The sequence below is a fragment of the Rhineura floridana genome, chromosome 7 (assembly GCF_030035675.1).
Source record: "Rhineura floridana isolate rRhiFlo1 chromosome 7, rRhiFlo1.hap2, whole genome shotgun sequence".
Lineage (NCBI taxonomy): Eukaryota > Metazoa > Chordata > Lepidosauria > Squamata > Rhineuridae > Rhineura > Rhineura floridana.
The window spans coordinates 79,290,486-79,309,205 of NC_084486.1; the positions used below are offsets into that span (position 1 = coordinate 79,290,486).

Sequence of the window (18,720 nt, forward strand, 5' to 3'; positions counted from 1 at the left end):
GGGGCACTATTCCTCCAAGTTAGACCCAGTGGCACAAGGATGGCCTGCCTGCCTTCGGATTGTGGCTGCAACATCCATTCTCCTAAAGAAGGCGGAGAAGATCATGATGGGCGCAAAGGTTGAAGTTTTCGGACCACATGATTTGAAGAGGATATTAGGTGGAGCAGCATCCAAAGTCCTAAGTCCAAGTCGACTAACCCAATATGAACAACAGCTCTTAGCAAGGCCAGATCTGGAACTTCGGCCCTGCAATGTTCTTAACCCAGCCACGCTTCTGCCTGAGCCTGGATCTTTGCAACACGATTGTATCCAGACCATAGACTTAAATCTAAGACCATGATCTGACCTCACAGATCTCCCAATTCCGGGAAGAGACCTCTACATTGACGGAAGCTCACGTGTAATAGATGGCAAACAGTATGCAGGATATGCGGTATGTGAACATAGATGGGCTCTCCACAAGGTTAAACTCCCAGCACATTATTCAGCCCAGATGGCAGAATTAGCAGCAGCAATAACAGCACTTGAAGAATTAAAAGAGGATGAAGGAAATATTTATACAGATTCGAAGTATGTGTTCCAAACAGCACACGCCTTTGCCATGATCTGGAAAGAAAGGGGATTTGTAAAAAGTGGGGGAAAACCCATAGAAAACAACGCCTTAATCAAGAACTTGCTTGAAGCCATATGATTGCCTGCAAAAGTGGCCATCATCCATGTACTAGCGCATGGCAGAGAAAAGAACCCAGAGTGGAGAGAAGGGAATAGAATAGCGGATATGGAAGCAAAGGATGCAGCAATCAATGGAACCGAGCCAAGACATGTGATGGCCCTAACATTTTCTCTTCCCACAGTGGAACCAGTATATTCCCCGAAGGAGATGCAATCGGCAAAGGATCAGAATGCCAAAATGTTATCATCTGGATGGCTACAGATCCCAACAGGACAGATTGTGATTCCACGAAACCTACTTTGACATATTGTCCATGACATGCACCAACGAACCCATTTGGGAGGCAATGCCCTGGGAGACCTCTTAATTAGACAAATTATCGCTCCAGGCCTATATGAGGAAACACGAAGGGCGGTAGTCAGTTGTGAAGTTTGTGCCCAGGTGAACCCCAGTCCGCGACCACCCGCTCCAATGGGAGGAAGACCTTGGGCCTATTATCCCTTTCAAAGACTACAGATAGACTTTGCAGAATTACCTCCGAAACAGGGTTACAAATATCTGCTTGTAATCACAGACCAACTTACAGGATGGCCGGAGGCTTTTCCATGTAGACGGGCCACAGCCCTTATGGTTGCAAAGACCCTGCTGAAGGAAGTGTTTCCTCGATATTCACTCCCGGAAGTGATTGAGTCGGACCAAGGGACGCACTTTGTAAGCAAAATCATAGAAGGACTGGAACAAGCCCTCGGTATCAAATGGACATTGCACACTCCATGGCATCCCCAGTCATCTGGTCAGGTTGAACGCGCTAACCGGACCCTGAAGACTTTACTCACTAAGATCTGTCGAGAGACTAAACTAAACTGGATTACAGCCCTACCCTTGGCCCTCACAGTCATGCGGAGTACACCTAGAGGGAAAACTAAATTGACCCCCTTTGAGTCCCTTTTCGGACGACCCCCTGTTGGGCCATGGCCACGGACAGAATCCGTAGAATTGAATCAGATAGTAGGGGACATACAGTTAAAGGAATATGTTGTGGCTTTGCAGTCTGTTTTGTCTTCCATTCATAGGCACAATCGGAAGTTCCAGAGACTTCCATTGGATGTGGCAATCCACAACTTCCAACCAGGCGATTGGGTACGCATTAAGAAGTGGAAAAAGGAACCACTACAGCCATCGTGGGGGCCTCCAGAGCAGATCGTCCTGGTTACCGAGACAGCTGTAAAGACCTTTGGCAGCCACAAGTGGACGCATGTCTGTCGTGTGAAAAAGACATCGGCTCCAGTAGAAACCAAGGAACCAGAGAAGGGAGTAGCCAAGGACTCCCCACCTGGAGGGGCGAAGGATCAGACGCCTGAAGCAAAGTGGCTCTCGGAGACAGTACCGGGTCTCGGCCTGAAGCTACGTCTACGCAAAACCTGACTGCCATCTTAGGAAGCGAACTGGGATGGGCAGCTGGGGGTGCATTTTTTGGACTAGCTTTAGCAATTTGCTTGTTTTTTACCTGTTGTTGGCTGTATCGTTCTATGAGACTTGGGGGAAGGGTCCGGGGTTAACAGAAAGTTGTTCTGAATGCATTGTTCAGGCAATTCAAGATACAAGAATGATTTTTACTTTAGTGTATCATACACAACCCCCTGAAGATTGTATGCCAGATGGGACATGTGTTCATATTGGTACTATGTATTCTATCTGTAAGAAAGATTCTAAGGTTCAATGTTATGATCCCGCTACCCCTGTACGTCTAAATGTCACTGTATGGGCAGGACTTGGATTTAACAAGGGCCCAGAGCGACCGGATCTATATTTTCTAAATTACACCATTGGCCTTTTAAAAGGAACACAGCCCCTCACAATCATTTTTAATGTTTGTGCAGCCATGGATAAAATAGCCTATAGATCTTGTGGATCCCAGGCATGGAGAAAACAATATGCTGAAAGACATAAATATCTGTGTAATAAGGCCCCACCTGAACCAAAAGGACACCCATTCTTGTCACCATGTGTAGGATGGGGAGAAGGAGGATGGCGGGGCATGTGTGATCATACTGATGGAAGGTATAAAGGATGTACATATTTGACTAAATTCCAAAGAATACCCTGGACAAATGCAGTCTCCCTGAGGGTGCCCACAATCACCCACCCTCAAATAGTTATGGAATTGGAATTGATGGAGAGGGAGCAGATCCTATGACATACATAACAATAAAGGTGGAGAAAGTACGTGATGGTCAAATTAGAAACCTTGGGTGGTCAGTTTACAATACTCTGCAGCGTATAGCCCAAGCAAATGACAAATTTGACATCTCGCCTAAGGCAGAAAATATGTTTATAGCTATGGCTGAGGAGATTGCTGAGACCCTCATGGTTAAAAGTTGTTTTGTGTGTGGAGAAACGAAAATGGGTGAACAATGGCCATGGGAAGCCTTAGAGGCAAGCCCAGAAATATATAATAACATGTCTTCAGCTGGAAACATTACCAAGCGAGCAAAGAAAAATAATTTAATTTGGACACTGACCACAAATTTAGTCAGCCATACTTGTTTCACCCGAAACGGAACAATACAAGTTGGTCATCTCATCTGTTTAGGAACCTGGGACATACAATATTCCCAGTGGGAATCTCCAAGTAATCTTACCATTCCTCATAAATTCAACTTAACCCTCCTGCCATATATAAAAGAGGCAAACAACCTCCCATGGCATGCCCCTGAAGGAATGTATTGGATATGTGGCACCTTTGCCTATGAGGAATTACCAGTCAATTGGTCAGGAAGCTGTGTGTTAGGATGGATAAAACCCTCGTTCTTCCTGTTACCTATCCGGTCTCGCCAGGTGTTAGGGGTTCCTGTGTACCAGCCAGTGGGAACCCAATGACGCCGACGAGAGGTAGATACGACCTTTTCTGGTTTTCCCTGCAAGGAAGCTGACTGGTATGAAAAACAGGGTTCTGTTTGGAGTTCAGAACGCATTGTATGTGTTTATGGTCTTGCCACATGGGCTGAGGACGGGGCCTATGGATATAGAACCCCCATCTATATGTTAAACCGCATCATCCGATTACAAGCGGTATTAGATTTGGCCGGACAAAGAATTGATAAGGCTTTAAATATCCTTGCAGAAACCACAGACAAAATACGCACTGCAGTTTATCAAAATAGATTGGCCTTGGATTATCTTTTAGCACAAGAAGGCGGAGTCTGTGGGAAGTTCAATTTGTCAAACTGTTGTCTTCAAATAGATGAAACTGGACATGTAATCAAACAACTAACAACAGAAATGCGGCAATTGACCCATAACCCAGACCAAGAATGGAAAGGATTCAACATCAATAATTGGTTCAGTAGCTGGTTTCCTAAATTACCAGGGTTGCAAGCCATAGTTGCTATGATTGGGTTAATAGCAGCAGGCTGTATTATTTTACCATGTGTAATACCAATACTCATGAGAACTGTAAACAACAGTTTATCCATGCTCGCAGAAAAGAAGGCCATTCAGGCCTATGGAAAGATAATGTATCAACAAGTACATCAAGAAGAAGAAGCCATGTGAAAGTAAACTTTCAAAGGCTTCTGAGGGGGGAATTGTGGAAAATGATTTTAATTTTGTTATAAGTTGTTTGTTAGAATGTTAAAAAGAAATAGATGCCCACATCACCCTGAGAGAAATGTCTTGAAGTAGCTCTTGTAGAAAAGCCTGTAGCATCAGGGAAGATGTGTGTCAAGGTCGCTTAACTTGCTTAGACATCGCATTCCTATGTTAGAGTAATGGCGCTTACACCCCCACCAACGCCCTAACCTGAAAGGAGAGAAAAACAACACCATATAAGGAAAGTGGAAACTTAACAGGGGTCTTCCATGAGGGGAGAACGAAAGTACACGTATGGGATTTCTTGTAAATGGGCTGATTTCTGGGAAATGGGCAGGGGCTTATGCTGTACTTTCTATACGTAACTTTCCTGGGAGTAAAAAGGCTGGCTGCGCCCAGCCCAAGCAGAATTGGCCTGGCTATTCTCCTCTTGCAAGAGTACTAATAAACTTGGCATATTTTACCTTACTTGTTTCGTAGTTCCTGGGTTTATTGGAACCTTGTGATCTGGGAGCGTGCCTAAGCCTTTCAATATTCCAAAATATTGAGGCGTTATTGTTTATTGATAACAACATGAAGAAAAAGGAGAGGAAAATCTTTATAAGACAGATTTTCTGGTGATGATATCAGTGCTGGCATTTGCAGGAGCACTTCTAAGGAGCTGCTATGAAATGAAACACAATCCAGCATGCAACAGAGTGGAGGATGTTGCAATTGCATAGGCTCATGTTTTCCTTTGAGACAGGAAAAGAAAATGTTTTGGGGTTAATTTCAGAGTAGATACCATTGAACTCACTTGAGCTTCTGTCTGAAGAAACAGACATAGGACTGGGTTGCACATCCTTTTTAGAGTTTTTCTCCTTTCTCAACATTTACTAAACATAGACTTTTAAATCAGTTGGGACACGAAGAGGAAAGGTCTAGGTCAGTTCTTGGTTTTCAAATGAGATGGGAGGCAGGATAATTAAACACCAATGGGAGATAGCTGCAAGAGCCCTTGCAATATAAGGGCAAAAGAGCAAATGACAAAGTGAGGAAACTTTGATAAGCCCTTCTTCTAGATGACACTCCTGGCAGCTGGAACTGCTTTTCAGCTCGGCAAGGTTTCTCAATCAATATTTCTACACTCCATTGATCTAGTAGAATGTACTATAAAACAGCAGCAAGATTACATCCAAGCCTCCAATTTTCTCTGCCTGTAACTCATGGGATTTCTGATGGACCAAACAAGAGCCTGTGCTATAAAAATTAACATCATGAAATACGGCTTTTTCATTTCAAAATTGGGGAGGTAGATCATCTTGGGGGAGGGGGGTGTTAAAGCCATATGAGTTTAATTTCATTCCTATGCTTTTGGGATACATGGTCTCAAATACAGAATAGTTTCTTCTGTGCTCTAAGACAGTGGGACTGGGAGATAAGCCATGATTATCTTCCTTTATCGATAGATAACAATGGAGCTCTAAAATAATACACTCTCTGCATGTGGGAGCTACATTAATATCTCCTTGGGTAGCATTTGTTTATGCTGTGAGCTTCAGTTAGTACAACTTTGTGACGGGTGCAGTACTTTATTTTTACTTTCTAGAATACACAATTCAGTGAGAGAAAAATGGTATCCAGAAGTACTCTTTATATTCAAGGTTCCTTTTATGATATTACTTGGCATGGATGGGTTTTATTAACTCAGCAAAGATAAAGAATTGTAACAGGTCAACAAAAAGGTTTAGGAGAGTGGAGAAAGTGACATGTGCAGAAAAATGTTCCAGGTGTGGCCATTTCAAATTAAACAGGCATTTTCAAGCTGAGTTAAAAATCATTATTAAAAAGCAAAAACTGGTAGTTGGGATCACACCCTAATATCCCACTGAACTGCATCAAAAAGTGATAGCCACACCATTTTTTTCTCCTAAAGTCTAATTTGATCATTGTGCTCAATACAATGGAAATTTTTACTGTTAACTAGAGAAAAGGCAGTAGGACAGTGATACCCAAACTATGGTCTGTGGACCACAAGTGGCCTGCAAGCTTCATTCAGGTGGTCAGCAGCATGTCTGTAAAAATACAATTAAAAGTCATACAGCATCTAGCACAGCACATTACAATTCTACAATAGGCAGAAAAATCATTAAGTGGTCTGCTAAGACCCTCAGCAGTTTTCAAGTGGCCCATTGGAAAAAAAGTTTGGGAAGTTCTGCAGTAAGTAATGGGGTGTAATTTAATTGCCTTCTAATTGCTGCCATCTATAGCGTTTGTTTATTTCTTTGAAGTTATCAGGAATGCCATTGACAAGTCCCAGGAAGCCACGGTATATGAATAGCTGAGTGTTCCCCAGTATGGTATCTTGTCATGTTTCATTAAATTCAACTAGGATATATTGATGATTATATATGTGACTTCATGATGGCACTATGTTATATTGGTTGATTTCGCATGGTTCTGTTTCCCACACACACACAGGGTAGAAGATAGTAACAGTTATTAAAATTATACTTCCAGACTACTGTGAGACATTGGACCAATATTTTTATTTGATGACATAGGTAGGTTTCATGTATAAATGCACTAATATCTACATGCAGTCATATGACTGTCTTGCACCCTGCTAAGTCACCTAACTTTTCCCTTGAACTGTGTTTGGAAGAAAGTTTCAATAGAAGGAGGGGTCACCCAATTCTACAAGTGTTCCCTAAAAACTGTGACATCCAGACATTGAGTCAAAATTCACTTTAACCTTTCCTGAATTTAATAGGTTCACAGCAACCTACTTCCATCAGTGGTTTTATGCTATCACATCTGTTCTGACTGTTATATGATGCAATTATACTGGATGATTGAAAAATATAGCATGGCTAGATACTGTCATCTCATAATTGCTGATCCTTGTAAACAATATAAACCACCCTAAAAGCAGAATACAGCACTGGCAATTCTGTCATTGGACTTCTCCTAGTTTCCTGATGTGTGTGTCTTGGAAAACAAACAGCAACAGCAAAAACAATACTTGGGGGTGCTTCCAGAAACAGGAAGAATAGTTGGATTGGTCTGAAACAATATGAACTTTTTAAATGGGCATGCCATTTACAGAACAAAGTGAAGTGTGAGCAAATAAGACCAAATCCATAGCTCTGTTGGATCTGCAGTCACAACGATTACAAATATGCCTGTGGTAACAAAAGCCAAATTCCTGTTTCCAGGTGGAAGGAGATCACATGCACACAGCACTATCACCACACTCATACCAGCATTATAAGCCAAGATGGAATAAACTGAAACACTTAGCCAATACCAAGTCAAACTAATTACTAAATTAATGCTCCTTTATGCAAATATTATAGTCTGTTAGGTATAAGGGCATTTGACTAGTAAATTCTGTAGTAAATTCTGATTTACCACAGGGGGGCTCAACAGAGCAAATTTTTATTTTATGAGCCTTTTCTTTCTTTCTTTCTTTCTTTCTTTCTTTCTTTCTTTCTTTCTTTCTTTCTTTCTTTCTTTCGAGATACTAGACATTTTTCTCTTTAAGATAAGCCTGGGGACAAGGTAGCAGATGGCCATTTACTTTTGAGGGTTCAAACACTGAGCCAAAATTGCCATTCAAGTTTAAACTTCAACTCAGCAGACGGCGGAAACTTAGACACTCAGGCTAACAGTAATATGTGGCACAGCGAGAGTGTAGGTCATGCCATGACTATGCTCTATGATAAAATTCAATCTGCAGTTGTGAACATCCTGGCTACTCCTTAGCTGCATTTGAACCTGTTCAGATATTGCCATTTCCCCTTTTGCTTAATATTTGCTATTAGAAAAAAAAAGTGATTCAATTTTGTCATCTTTTCCTCCTTTCCCACTGCCTCCTCTACTGAGCACTCATAGACAACAATTAAAAGGTTAAGTGTTTGGAGAAGAGATCCTACAAGTATCATCACCAGAACTCCCCACATAAAACTACACATTTTGAAGAGGGTGACAGCAGTATCAACTAATTTACTTGTAGCTAGTTTCTTAATTTGTTAAGACTGCAATCATATGCATGCTAACTTGTGAGTAAATCCTATTAAACTCAATGGCTTACTTCTGAGTAGACATGCATAAGATTGTGTTGTAACAAATTTAAACAAACATTAATATATTCTAGTACCAATGATATTTTTATATATTTAATAAAAATAAGTATTTTTCTGACATAAAATGGACAAATTCATGAATCATTTTGAAATGTATCTTAACAAACATTGTCTGATTGATTCATACACATACATACACACACACCACAAAAATTGCAGAGGCAGATCAGGTGAGATCAGATTCATAGTCCACATTTTTATCCTGAAATAAAATTCAAGTTAATTGTTAAAAAAACATATCTGACTGGCAAAGTAGAGATGGAAAGATCTGTAAGTTTTGGTACTCTCAGTTTCTCATTTTTCCAGTCTTAAATTCAGTTCTCCACATTTCTGAGCAATTTACAAATTTTCTTTAAAAAATCCTCATGAAAATTTGCCAGCATTTTATGGCAAAGTTCATCTAATAAACACATTTTTATATGCAGTTTTGACTAATGTACACATTTGTGAAATGCCTCTTAATGTAATGCATTTTTGTATATTATCTTCATTAATATCTTCATTTTTATGCATACCTTCCCCGAATACATGCATTTTTGTAAACAGTTTCATTGGAGAACCATCGGAAAATTTGAGTAAGTGTGAATTTTGAAGGATGGCTGTGTTTTATTTCTCATGTTGTTTCAGAAAGTGCAAATTTGATAGATTCACCTTTAATGCAAATTGAATTGAATTTCTCCCCATATGTACTGGCAATAAATCAAAGCAAGAGCATTACAGCTGTTTTGGGGGAAAAGCAAGTGCTTTGGTAATGTGTTAACACTGTAGTTAAGAACTGGCCTGCCATTTCATGTATGACAGTGATATCTAACCAGAAGTATCATACATAAACAAACCCTCAGCCGCAGAAAGGATGGGAAGTGCTGATGTTCACACCTTGAAATGAAGGTGAAGCATCTACAGCCATACTACCCTGAACACACCCGATCTTGTCTGATCTTGGAAGCTAAGCAAGGTCAGGCCTGGTTAGTACTTTGATGGAACACCTCCTGGGAATACCGGGTGCTGGCAGAGGAAGGCAATGGTAAACCACCTCTGAATACCTTACCATGAAATCCCTATGAATATGTCCAAAAAAGATTCATGGGGTCACCAGAAGTCATAATCGACTTGAAGGCATATAACGACAACAGCAGCAGCAGGAAAAGGGACCTGCCTGATGTCAACAGGCAGGGAGTTCCAAAGAGTAGGTTCTTCCACATTAAAATAATGTTTTCTTACAAGTGTGGAACAAGTGTCATGTGACACCTGTAACAATTGTTTACTTCAGTGTGTTATGCATGAGGTTGCCTTTCAAAACTTTCTAGAAATTTGTTGGTCAAAATCATGGCAGAAAGACTGCTAACTGGGACTGACTGATATGATCATTTTACACCAGTGCTTAGCCATTTGCACTGGCTTCCAGACTGTTTCTGGCTCAATTCAAAGGCATTAAGCTTTAAAACTCTAACCAGTTTGGGACCAGGTTACTTGAAGAATTATCTCCTTCCATATATATCTACCTGTAAAGTTTTCTCTTATAATGATAGTCCTCAGAACTCCAGAGCATGCCCTTAGTTCAGGGTCTGCCTAGTGGGTCCCTAGAGAAGGCCAGGTTCCCTCTTGCTAGCTCTTTCCAAAGCATTTATGTAAATCCCCAGCTATATAGATAATTTCTTGCCTAGTCTTCTTCCCCTCTGTAATTCTACTCCCTTCAGCTTCCTCCTGGTTTTCTCTGATCTTTTATCTTATTTAGGGATGGGTTCCATTGGCCGGTGCCAGTTTGAAAGCATTCCGTTGGCCTAATAAGGCTGGTATCGATTCATGTTCATTCTTTGCCCACTAGCTGCTTTTTTTACTGGTCTGTTTTTTCCCTCACAAAAAATATTGATATTAATATTGATAATTTCAAAGGAAATATTGACATTTTGAAAGGAGATATTGATAATTTGAAAGGAAATATCAATAAATGAAAGGAAACATTGATAAAATTATTATTAATATTGGTATTTTAGGGGCTGACTTTTTTTAAAAAATCCATTTTTGAAAATAGATGTGGAAGATTGCTACAAAAAATCCAATTCAAAACTATAATGAATAAGCAAATTAATGAAAAATTCAGTACCAAATCCAAATTGGGCAGAATTCTAGCATATCCCTAAAGTTATCTGAACAGAATTCCTCCTTACTTTCTTTATACCTACATCCCTCATCAGTCATTCCTACAACATTCTGAAACAACAATTGCCACTGTTGCTCCAACTGCTGCCTTTTATGTAGCCTTTGTGCACGCTAGAGCATCTGCCTGGACTTGCTCTCCCCTTAGCATTCCACTTCCTGTCCATGTTTACAAATGGGCTAACTGCAAGGGGGAGAGGCCAGGCAACCAGCAGCAGCTGATTTCACTTCCAACTCTCCTTACAGTATCCCAATCTTGAAGTAATCTTCTGAAGCCCTTTGCTGTGTGCTCCCACCAAATAAGGTGTGAGTGTGCGCGCGTGCACGCAGTGGCTGCTAGACAGAGAGAGTCTTTTAAGAGGTGGCACCCCAGCTGCGGTGTTTTAGGCACCAGATGAATACCTTTTTAAATTTTGTGGGCTTTTCAGGTTTCCCCCCCAGGTTTTTCAATACGTTGTACTAATATTATTTGCTGTTGTTCATTCTGCTCTGGTTTTATTCTCTAGCTGTTTTCATTTTCATAACTGTGTCTTATTTCTTTGGATGGCTTTAATTTTTGCAGGAAACCGCCAGAGAAACTTTGTTATTGGGAAGTGTATAAATATTGTAAATAAATTAATACAAATGTCTCTTTCAGATATCTATTCTAATGGCATCATACAACAGTGAGAATGGCAGTGGTATCATAAAACTGCTGGTCATGTAGGTAGAGAGGCTGCTGGATGCTAATGACATTCCGGAAATGTACATTTAAAAAAAGTTGTAATGGAAGTTGCCAGAGATGAGCTGCGGTTCAACGCTGGATGAAATGAGTATTTGGTTAGTGGTCTGAAAGAGTAAAACCATTATGTAAGGAGATTCAGAATAACACTTCGGTTCTAGAATTAAGGAGTTGATTAGACGTTTTGGGACCTCAAAGTAGTTCCTTTGTTATAGACAAATCCCTTATTTGATTGAAATGAAAATGCTGGAGAACATTAAAAATTAATAATGTGTTTAAATAATAGAAGGAGTATCAGCTCACAGGCTCTGAACAGGCACCCAACCAGGAGAAAACACATGTTCAGCATGAAAAGAAAAACCAAGAAATAGAAGTAAGTGAGGGAACAAAAGGAAGCATGCTTAAAAAAATGGAGAGACATTGCTATGAACTAGAAAAGGCAAAGAATCAGATGTGTTTGAAAGCATAACACTTAGAAAGAGTAAAAATATATCTTGTTTTTATTGGGCTGGATGAGCATTTTCTCTTTTCCAGAGCTTGGAAGTAACTCGTTAGAAATAACGAGTTACTTGTAATTTGTTACTATTTTGCATAATGAGTGGGTAACTTCGTTACATTTTGTAATAGAACGAGAGGTAATTTCATTACTTTTGAGCTGCAAATGTAACTTTTTTGCATTACATTTGGACGTTACTGGGGGGGAAGTAGGGGAAATCATCTGCTGCTGTGATTGGTGGAATGGTGGAGGAAAGATATGTGCCTCAAACTGGGCTTCTGCACTGTTTAGCTCTTCCCTCGTGCTCTATGGAGGCACGAGGGAGGAAGTGGAGAGTCAGACAGCGCTGGAGGGCAAGGAGTAGTAGAAGGCAGAAGCAGCAGAATGGAAGTGAAGAGCTGTGGAGGTGAGTGTATGTATTACCCTTTCCAGCCTACTCTCCCTGCCCCCCCGCTCGTCCTGCCTCGCTCAGCCTGCTCACCCGCCCCCTCTGCTCTTCCTGGCACCCCCTGCTCGTCCTCGCATCTCCTCTGCTCGTCCTCGCATCTCCTCTGCTCGTCCTCGCATCTCCTCTGCTCGTCCTCGCATCTCCTCTGCTCGTCCTCGCATCTCCTCTGCTCGTCCTCGCATCTCCTCTGCTCGTCCTCGCATCTCCTCTGCTCGTCCTCGCATCTCCTCTGCTCGTCCTCGCATCTCCTCTGCTCGTCCTCGCATCTCCTCTGCTCGTCCTCGCATCTCCTCTGCTCGTCCTCGCATCTCCTCTGCTCGTCCTCGCATCTCCTCTGCTCGTCCTCGCAACTCCTCTGCTCGTCCTCGCACCCTCTTTGCACCCCCGCCGCTTGTCCTGGCACCCTCTTTGCACCCCCGCCGCTTGTCCTGGCACCCTCTCTGCACCCCCGCCGCTTGTCCTGGCACCCTCTCTGCACCCCCGCCGCTTGTCCTGGCACCCTCTCTGCACCCCCGCCGCTTGTCCTGGCACCCTCTCTGCACCCCCGCCGCTTGTCCTGGCACCCTCTCTGCACCCCCGCCGCTTGTCCTGGCACCCTCTCTGCACCCCCGCCGCTTGTCCTGGCACCCTCTCTGCACCCCCGCCGCTTGTCCTGGCACCCTCTCTGCACCCCCGCCGCTTGTCCTGGCACCCTCTCTGCACCCCCGCCGCTTGTCCTGGCACCCTCTCTGCACCCCCGCCGCTTGTCCTGGCACCCTCTCTGCACCCCCGCCGCTTGTCCTGGCACCCTCTCTGCACCCCCGCCGCTTGTCCTGGCACCCTCTCTGCACCCCCGCCGCTTGTCCTGGCACCCTCTCTGCACCCCCGCCGCTTGTCCTGGCACCCTCTCTGCACCCCCGCCGCTTGTCCTGGCACCCTCTCTGCACCCCCGCCGCTTGTCCTGGCACCCTCTCTGCACCCCCGCCGCTTGTCCTGGCACCCTCTCTGCACCCCCGCCGCTTGTCCTGGCACCCTCTCTGCACCCCCGCCGCTTGTCCTGGCACCCTCTCTGCACCCCCGCCGCTTGTCCTGGCACCCTCTCTGCACCCCCGCCGCTTGTCCTGGCACCCTCTCTGCATCCCCTCCGCTTGTCCTTGCACCCTTCCAGAGAGGGTGAAAATTGGGAACTGCCAAGAGACTAGGAGGTAGGTGCAGTCTCATACTTCTGTTTGTGTGTTTTGCTTCAGTTATGTGCCTCTCATAGAGCGACTCTCACTAGGCAGCAAGAGATGACTACCCCAAGCAACTAATTTGGGGCACCATACAACAAATTATTAGCTATTTTAATTTTTGGTTGCTGTATATTTACTGTCAGGAAGAGGTACTTGTGAGATTTTCTGCCTCAAATGCCAACATAACTTTTCAAGCTATGGTACTATGACCTTGACTTGGGGGCAGGGCACCATTTGCTCTTCTGCTTCAAGTAGCAAAATGCCTTGGGCTGCACCTGCTTGCAGTCATTTCACATACTGGACAACTAACATGGCTTTTTGGTGAAGGGCGAGAGAGAATAAGACTGTTATCTCAAAAACAGTTGTGCTTGAGGAAAAGATGGCAAACATATGTAGAACTGAACTTTTCTGCAATAATATAGACATTTGCATAGGGTATTTTTTCTACTCATGGAATATTAAATCTTTAAGTCCTAAATCCTTTGTCATCCCCTCCCCTTTGTGCACACCCTTTACACTGTCTTTCTCCCTATGCATGTAGGTCAAAATGACAACTGGTGTAGTTTGGGAATTAACAGAATGAGAGCTGAATTACAACTCAAAAAAGAACTTCCCTGTTGGTGTCTGCTACTGATGTGGGGGGCATTTTGTTAGGGAGAAGTGATGAGAGGGGGTAATTTGCTGCTGAAACTTTTTATCTGCAACCCCTTCCCTAGCCACTTTCACCTAGCTGATGGAGGTCAATAAGGAAAAACATGGGGCATTGCACTGGTAAAGTGGCAGGCATGGAAAACAGCCCCTTCCATCTATCTCCTGCTTCACCTACCGAAATGCACCCCAGCAAATGCTTTGCACATTGACAGCACACATTTAGTTGGTTTTCTGGTATTTGCTGCTGAAAGTGTAGTTCCATGCTGGGTGCAGCTGGGACGTTCTGAGTCCATATCTTACCACAGCCATGAACTCGCTGGAGGACCTTCTGGCCACACCCACACCAGACATTTAGGCCACTTTAAACAGTCATGACTTCCCCCAAAGAATCCTGGCAAGTGTAGTTTGTGACGGGTGCTGAGTGTTATTAGGAGACTCCTATTCTCCCGACAGAGCTCCAATGTCCAGAGTGGTTTAACAGTCAGCCCCTCTTCTCAGACAATTCTGTGACTGGAGTTCTGTGGGGGGAATTGGGGTCTCCTAACAACTCTCAGGAGCCTTCACAAATTACACTTCCCAGGATTCTGAGATCATGACTGTTTAAAGTGGAATAAATGTCTGGTGTGGATGTAGCCTTAGTGAGTCATTTTTCTTTCCAGCCTGCCCATCAATCATATGGACATTAAAAAAATCTGGACTATTATAAAAGTTAGAATTTTATTTGAAACGCCTTTCAACACTCAAAAAAGGACTGTCAGTCATTAGAGCAGTATGACAATGGAACCAATTACCTAGGGAAGTGGTGGGCTCTCCAACATTGGAAGCATTCAAGAGGCAGCTGGACAGCCACCTGTCAGGTGTGCTTTAACCTGGATTCCTGCATTGAGCAGGGGTGTGGACTCAATGACCTTAAAGGTTCCTTCGAACTCTACTGTTCTATAATTTTCTGTTAGCTGAGACATCTCTCTCTCTCTCTCTCTCTCTCTCTCTCTCTCTCTCTCTCTCTCTCTCTCTCTCTCACTCTCTCACTCTCACTCTCTCTCTCACTCTCTCACTCTCTCACTCTCTCACTCTCACTCTCACTCACTCTCTCACTCTCTCTCTCTCTCTCACTCTCTCTCTCACTCTCTCTCTCACTCTCTCTCTCACTCTCTCTCTCACTCTCTCTCTCACTCTCTCTCTCACTCACTCTCTCACTCACTCTCTCACTCACTCAGCCACCCACTCAGCCACTCAGCCACTCACTCACTCACTCACTCAGCCACTGAGCATTCCATAACAGAGCATGCTCAATACTCATTTGGGCTGTTTTGGGAGTCATCCCCTTTCTGTTTTCTCTCTCACTTTTTTGTATTCTGCAACACTTGGGGTTCCCTCTTGCCCACTAATACTCCTTATTATGTGTGGTATGGATGGTGATACCATGGCTACATAAGCAACAACACTTCCAGCCTGAGCTTCAGAAATAGAGGGAATGACACTCTGACCAGTTTAAGTGGTTAGTATTTAAATCTGATTGGAAACTGTTCAATTTGATACAAGGTGGCTATTAAGCATGACCTAAAAGCTGCAATTCCAGGCATACTTACTTGGAAGTAATTTCCATAGCAGTAAATAGGATTTACTTCTGGGAGTATAGAATCAATCCGTAAGAGTCTCCCAGTAGACACCATACATGTAAGCACATGGCTTTTCCCCAAGAATCTTGGGGACTGTAGTTTACTCCTCACAGAGCTACAATTCCCAGCACCCGTAACAAACTACAGTTCCCAGGATTCTTTTTTGGGGTGGTGGTGGAAATGTGCTTTAAATCTGTCATGTGTATGCAACTTTGGTGAGATAATAGCTGAAGGTAATCAGCCCAAAATGATAACAAATAATCAGTAGGCATTCCCAAAAGACATTCAAACAGTGGGTAAAAAAAAGTGAGAATTACGCAGGCAAACACAGAATGCAGTTAAGCAATAAAGTAATCCAAGAGAGAGGAGACACCTTTGTCTCTGCTCTCTCCCTCCTGAGCCAGGAGGGCAACTCCCAAACCTGAGTGTTGCACCCCCAAGTTAGTTAGAACTAGGTATGCCTTTCCTATCTACTATTTATTTCTATAAATAAAATAGCTTTTCTTATTTTACTAAGTCTTAAGTCTCAGTAATCTCAGTGCAGGGTAAAAGCCTGCCACTTAGGTAAACGCACACATTGGCATACACACATCTCAGACTGTTGACAATCTCTGCTAATATCTATACAAATTTACATAACATGCATCACCTGAACTCACATGATCTAGAGTTACCTTAGATCTTGCAACATTTGCAAATGAGAAGCAATAGGGTTTTATATTAGTTCTGATTGTCTATTGGGCTATCATAGGGTATGTATTTTTTGCCTTTTCTATGGCAAAAACTCCAACTTCAGTGGAATTTATGTGATGTGTTCTAACCATTTGAATGTGGCTAATGAATGCTTTATTCCTTCATCAGAACTTTAGCAGTAGTACTAAAATACTAATAAAAAAGGGAAAGAGAAAAAATACTTTACATACATCATTCAGCTGTATTGTTAATTATAGATATAGATATAAAGGATAAATGGCATTTTGTCAAAAGTATTTTTGCCTACATTTTATACCTCCTCCTTGGTTTTCCAAGCTTGGCATGGAATGCTTGTCATACAGAATTAATTTGAAATGCTGCATTATCATAATCATCTTCTTCAAAATAAAAAAATAAATGTACTGCCTTCAAGTTGATTCCGACTTATGGTGACCCTATGAATTGGGTTTTCATGAGAGGCAGTGACTGGCCCAAGGTCACCCAGTGAGCTTCATGGCTATGTGGGGATTCGAATCCTTCTACTACCCGCTGTGTGTGTGTGTTTAGTTTTAATATTGTTTTAGGCTACTTAGATGTGAAGCAGCCAAGGCCAGCACCTTGTAGTCATTTTTCTAAAAAAGTAACTGAAATGTAATTGTAGTGATTACTTTTGAGAAAAAGTAAAGTAATCAGTTACTTTCAGATCAATTGTAATTGTAACTGCAATTACTACTTTTTGGGCCAAGTAATTGTAACTGTAATTTATTACTTTTTAAAAGTAATCTTCCAAGCTCTGCTCTTTTCACATTCTCCCCTTTCCACTGCAATCAAATTTGGACAATGCTAAAATAACTTTAGAAAAGTGTATCTTACAAAAGGTCTTAGAAGCTGGGCTGATCACTGGTCTCTAAAGGATCTCCTTGGTGGAAAAAGCTTCTGTATTTAGTTGTAGGTTTGTCCTTGTCTTCTAGAAAGTTCTCAAGTTATGTTAACCAAAGTAGGTGGGAAAGAATGGGGTACAAATATACCATTGTAATTCTGTAGTGGTGTGTATCAAAATACACATTCACAACCTGTGCAACTCATACCTATCAATCATGAAGGATTCAGTGTTTGGAACTGTGGGTCTTAATTCTGTTTTCATTTTTAACATTCAGCAACTGATGGTCCTTCCAGACATCCTGTTTCTTGAGCATTCATCCTGATTTGCTTGTGCAAAGCTAACATGGAGATTAGATTATATCCAGTCTTTCTTGAGCATTCATCCTGATTTGTTTGCGGGGCAGGTCTACAACAATCAACATTTGTCCTGCATTCATCCTGATTTGCTTGCAGGGAATTTATAGGTCTCCCCATTAGTGATTCATTCATCCCACACTTTTCAATGAATTTCCCCATCATTTTACAAATGGCAAAACATCAGTTTCTTTTAAAAAATGAATTTGTTGCACTAGGGCAACAGAGCTTTTTACTCCACTTTACCTTCACAAACCTACATTTCCCGGTATACACTTGAATCCCTTCCACAGAAGAGTGACAGTCTGGAGGCACTTTGAGAACATTTTCCCCAACACGCATTAGAATCTCAACGGTACCCTTCTGGAATCCTGATAAATGAGCATAGGTCAAATGCATACTCATGATAAAATAAATGCTTGCACTGCACTTTACTTGCAATGGCATATACAGTTTTCTGACATAGAGATCCTCTCTGAAAGTTAAACGCCATAATTAAAACAACCCTGAAGACTATTGCATTTTGCAGGCAGAGTTGCCAGTTGGTTCACTGAAGCTGTCCTTTGACATGCAGAAATTTAGCAGTCAGAGATTTTCCTGGCATGGATATAAGGTGATAGGGAAAGCTTCATTTGCTTAATTTTGCAGTATTAGGCTGCTATTAAAAGCACAAGAGCAGGGCAATATTTTTTTTAAAAAAGGCTGGCAAATCTATTTGGATGTATGTTTGCTTTTGAAGTATGGCACTTTTCCCTTTTAATAGTTTAGCTAACTGGGAGCTAAATTTACTGATTTGTTGTAATTTGTTGCTTTGGTGATCAGAGTGTGTCGGATCATGAATCCCATGGTATGGTCTGAAGGTACATGAGGCCACCACCTTATTTAATTTAAGCAGGTATGTATTTTGTCAAGGCCCAGAAGAATGACACCTGGGAACTAGGGTTTCCAGGTCTCCGGTTTTCACCTGGAGACTCTGGATTTTTGGGGTCCACTCTGGATCTCCGGGTGAATCACCTCAATCTCCAGACTCTCAGCTTTCATTTTTTTAAAAATTAAGTTTCTAGGTGGTCTGGTTCAAAATGTCAGCCACCCCCCTG

The 18,720-nt window shown here is 42.3% G+C and overlaps 1 protein-coding gene and 1 pseudogene across 1 annotated transcript in view; both read left to right on the top strand.

The window, feature by feature from the left end:
- The window catches only part of SORCS1 (sortilin related VPS10 domain containing receptor 1), a 630,164-nt gene that overhangs the window by 102,498 nt on the left and 508,946 nt on the right, over positions 1–18,720 (top strand). The window lies entirely within an intron of this gene.
- LOC133389812 (5S ribosomal RNA) lies at positions 9,288–9,405 on the top strand (annotated as a pseudogene).